This window comes from Gordionus sp. m RMFG-2023, chromosome 4 (assembly GCF_954871325.1).
Source record: "Gordionus sp. m RMFG-2023 chromosome 4, tfGorSpeb1-WG-v2, whole genome shotgun sequence".
Classification (NCBI taxonomy): domain Eukaryota; kingdom Metazoa; phylum Nematomorpha; class Gordioida; order Chordodea; family Parachordodidae; genus Gordionus; species Gordionus sp. m RMFG-2023.
This window is the reverse complement of record NC_088778.1, coordinates 28,101,690-28,107,053: the sequence shown is the minus strand read 5'-3', so window position 1 is coordinate 28,107,053 and position 5,364 is coordinate 28,101,690.

Here is a 5,364-nt window from a genome sequence, read left to right as displayed (position 1 = left end):
ATTAGCATAATATTTTGAAGGAAAAAATAAAGAATTAAATAATTTTGTATAAATTGCAAAAATTGTCCACTTACTAATACTTCAATTACCATTAAATAATTCAATCTATTATAATATAGTGTTGTATATTTTCTCATAACTTCATAATTGTAGAATGTATGTTATTCATAACTTATTATAACATTTTTGATGAAATTTATAACATTTTTGTTTTATGCAAAGTAACATAATAATGTGCATGTAAGTAAAAAATATGTTTATTTATATTTAACTTTATTATCACTATCTTTTCCATTTCACACTTCTTTTATATACATTTTTATAAGTCCAAATTAGAATACAAACGAAAAACAAAAAAGTAAAAATATTATAAAATATAAAAAGTAAGGTTACGCCATATAAAAAATAAAGTTATAAAAATAAGGTTACGCAATAAAGTTATAAAATTAGATTTCAAAAAATAATAAAAATTAGATTACAAAAAGTTCAAATGCAAAAAACAAAAAGTAAAATACAGAATTAGATTATAACGCAACATTCTCCCTCTTCTGATAATCTCATCGGAGAAGTCACAGAGAGATTGTTGTCCAAGTGGTTTATCGTTTTGGTAATCAAGTTGTATCACAAATCATCATAACGTTGGCTTGTCCCAATCGTTAGTTTGTATAAATCGATTTTGCACGTTGGTTTGTTTAAATCGCAAGCTTGATATCCTTATCGTAAGTTGTCTCCATTAATCATAGCTTGTTTGATAGTACTCAGTTGTTATTATTATCATAAATAAGTTGCGAATAATAAGAAATAATAGTTCATCATATTGGATATAAGAATAAATGAAGAATGATAAATCAATAAGATTGTTATATAATATTTTCAGAGTTTTAATTCTTTGCGTTTTAATATAAGCGTTTTAATATTTAATTTACTTTATGCAATTTAAAATTTATTTTATATTTTAAGTTACAGTCTTTTAAATAAACAGGTTTTTTTTTATTCGCACAGGTCTAGAAATAGGTGTTATATCGTTATTATCAATAATTTTTATATTTTTATACACACTTCCCTCCTTAAAAGAATCCTTAGAGTCATAGTTAATAATTGTATTAAAACAGTTTCTAATTCTTGTTTGATCTAAATGTCTCCTCAAAATACCTTTCTCAGTCTTAATTTGGAACATCATATCACTTTCTTTATGTGTGATTATACCTTTGCACCATTTATCATCACCTTGTACTTTGTACCAAACAAAATCTACTACTTTAAAAGTTCTATTTCGTGGTAAAGTAACGTTTATTTTATTCTCCTTCTCATCCATCGGTTTTAATAAGTCCCATTTAATTCTAATATCTGGATTAAACATTCTCTGAGATGGTGTAACTCCTGTAGTATCATTACGCGTATTTCTGTAATTAAATAAAAATTTGCTAAGTGCAATATCTGGGTCAATTTTAATATTCCTTTTCATATGTGTTTTGAACGTTCTAACCATGCGTTCAACCTGGCCATTGGATTGCTGATGATAAGCACATGTTTAATACCAAAATTGTTGCAAAATTTTTCAAAATCGTTACTCGTAAAGTTAGTGCCGTTATCAGTAACTATAGTTTCAGGTATTCCATATAGCGAAATAGTTTTAAAGATTTCTTTTAAAGTAATATCAGTCGTAATATTTTTAACAGGAATAATAATTGGAAATTTGCTGTAGGCATCGACTATTATCAACCAATTTTTTGTGAAAAAGGGACCCGCATAATCTATGTGTATCCTTTCAAAACGGTTTGGTTGCCGAAACCCATGGTTTTTGTATCTTTATAGGATTATCATGATATATGTTACAATCATCACAACTTTTCACTTCCATAACTATATCATTATTTATACCAGGCCACCACATGTAATCTTTGGCTAAGGATTTGATTTTTCCTGCCCCCAAGTGACCTTCATGTAATGACTATAGTATGTTTTTTCTCATAGAAGACGGAATTATGATTTTGTTGCTTTTGTAAAGACAATCCTTAATTATACTTAATTCCAATTCAATGTTTTTATAAATATTATTCATTATAGGCCTGTTGTTATTAATATCACTTATGACTTGTTTTAATTCCATATCTTTCAAAGTTTCATCACGAATTTGATCAAAGTTAATAGGTAAATCCTCATATTTATTTATTATGGTTACATTTTCAATAGTTTCATCACGACATTCTTGTGGTAATCTCGAGAGACAATCAGGATCAACATTATATTTACCGGCTTTATACTTTATATTAAAATCATATCCTCCTAATGTAATATTCCACTTCTGGAGTCTTAACGACATGGTGCTATTATCCTTAAGACCCTTGGTAAAAATGTGAACTAGACGCTTATGGTCAGTAATAATTGTAAATTTTGTGCCTATTAAATATTCCTGGAATCTCTTTAAACATTATAGCGAGAGCCTCACGCTCAATATTGGTATAGTTCATTTCAGATTTTAATAAAGTTCTCGACGCGAAAGCTATAGGTTTTTCTTTACCATCTTTTTCAATATGAAATAGTACAGCTCCTAGACCACATTTCGATGCGTCAGTGGCTATCCCTATAGGTAATTCAGGGTTAAAATATGTCAAAGCAGGTGGAAGACTAATCAACTTTTTAAGATCATTAAAACTTTTAGAGTGTTCAAGGTTCCAAGCCCATTTTTCTTTGTTGACAATCTTATAAAGAGAAACGGCAATTTCCGCAAAATTGTTCAAAAATTTTCTATAGTAGCCAGCCATTCCCAGAAATGTTGATCAGCAGCTGATTTTGGTTCTGGCATATTAATTATTGCTTCAATTTTGTCGTGATTAGCATGAATCCCCTTAGCGTCAATATCATGACCCAGGAACCTCACTTTGTTTTTAAAGAACACACTTTTATTAAAGTTAGGTATTAGCCCAAACGATGATATTCTATCAAACACTTTTTTTATGTTGTTTAGGTGGGCTTCATCGTTTTTTCCAGTTATAAGTAAATCATCAATATAAAATATAACGTCATCCATGTCACCGAAGATTTGATCCATAATCTGTTGAAAAATTGCAGATGAGGTCTTAAGCCCAAAAGGAAGTCTAGTAAATTGGTAATATCCCTTATGCGTAGATATGGTTAAAATATTTCTGCAACTTTTATCAATTGGAATCTGTAAGAAAGCATTTTTAAAGTCAATCTTCGTAAATTTCTTTCCTTCTGAAAGTTTAGCAATTAGATCATTGATTCGTGGTAGAGGGTATCTAAAATCTTCTAGAGCTGGGTTTACAGTGTCCTTAAAATCAGCACAAAGCCTAATGCTCCCATCATCTTTGTAGAGAGCGGTAACAGGACTTGCCCATCGGACATCATTCACCGGCTCAATTATTTTATCATGTATCCATTTTTTAAGTTCATTACTAACAAGATCAATTTTTGAATAAGGAATACGTCTAGGCGGTATAATTTTAGGTTGGGCATCTCTTCTTAAATGTAATTTGACACTTGCTTTGTTGATTGGCCCATTAGTCAATTTCGATTCACACTCTTTAATCAATTTTTTTATTTCATCTTCGTAATTAGTGTCAATATTTGCTATAAATTTATTTAAAATATTTTTGAAAGCATTGATCCACGTACGTCCCAACAAGGCATTTTTACTTGATTCAACCACTATCGCTTGTAAATATTTCGAAATACCATCATAAGTCACTTTAACTTGAGTAGTGCCGATGATTTTGATTATATTCCCGTCATAAGCGGTGAGTTGTAACTCGGATTTCTTAAGATCTCTAATACCAAGTTTTTTAGCAAGACCATGAGGTATAATAGTGTATTTGGATCCAGTGTCCACTTGCATACAAGTAACAATATCGTTCACTTTTAAAATAGTCATAAATGCGTTATCTTTGTAATTAATCATGTCACCAGATAAATTGTTGACATTAAAATCATTATCATCTTTGTTCTTTGTAGAGTCAACTTTCTCTTCAATAATTTCTTCAATATTCATGTTGTAATCATTGTTGTATTGTATTTGCTTTCTATTATTGTTGTCGCCATCTCTATAATTATTTGAGTTGTTATTATATTGTATTTGCTTTCTCTGACTATTATCATTACCTCTATAATTATTTGAATTGTTGTAATAAGATTGGTAATTGCTACGATTTCCGTCACCGTATTGGATTTGTTTTCTTTGATTATTATTATACCATGTATTATTTCTACCATAATTCGATTGATTATTATAGTTATAGCGATAGTTGTTGTAGTTATAATTGTTATAATTATCGTGGTATCGCGAATTATTATTACCATAATTGTATCTAAAATTATTATTGTAATTCCCATTTCTTTTTCTATTATCATAATTATTTCTAAAATTATTTCTAAAATTATTATCATTTCTAAAATTATTATCAGGTCTAAAATTATTATTAGGTCTAAAATAATTATTGTTGTCGTTTCTATTTTTACTATAAAAATTTTTATCTTTATCGGACTTTTTATCATTATTTACATAACTTATATCATTATTCTCAGACTTAATATTACTAGAGTCCAGTTTCACCCCTAATTCAACCATCTGGTTTAACGTCAAGTCAAAGTTTTTAGAGAATTTGTATTTAATCTTATCATTTAAAGTAGAAGTACGTAGTTTTTCTTTTAATCTACTGTCGTCCAAAAAATTACATTTTTTATGAAGTTTCGATACTCTAATGTACCACAGCATAAAACTCTCTGATGAGTTTTGTTGAAGAAGATTAAATTTATTAATTAAAGTATTTATATCTTGCGCTGGTAAAAGGTAAGTTAATTTTTTAATCACAATTTTAAGATCTAGAATGTCGGTATCAGAACAAATTGATTTAATATTGTCAAAAACCTCATCGGATAAATTATTAAGCAAAGTGTTTATTTTAATAGAGTCCGATAATGTACTGGTCGAAAAGTAATTTAATATTCTGTCTAAATATATTTCGGTAAGAGGACCCACTAACTTAGGGATCTTATGTATAAACTCTTGTTTTATTTCCATGTTTTATTAATAAGACATATATGTAAGCAATTATCGTATCAGGTCAATTCAGCGAAACTTTTATCGCGAATGTCGTTTATCGCGAAGGAATTTTATAGCGAAGGCAATATCGCGAAACCAATTCCGCGAATTTTTTTCCGCGAAACTTTTATAGCGAAGACAATATAGCGAAGACAATATAGCGAAGACAATATAGCGAAGACAATATAGCGAAGACAATATAGCGAAACTTTGATCGCGAACTCGTTATAGCGAATTTATTTCCGCGAAACCTTAACCGCGAATACTTTATAGCGAATACATTTTAGCGAAACTTTGATCGCGAA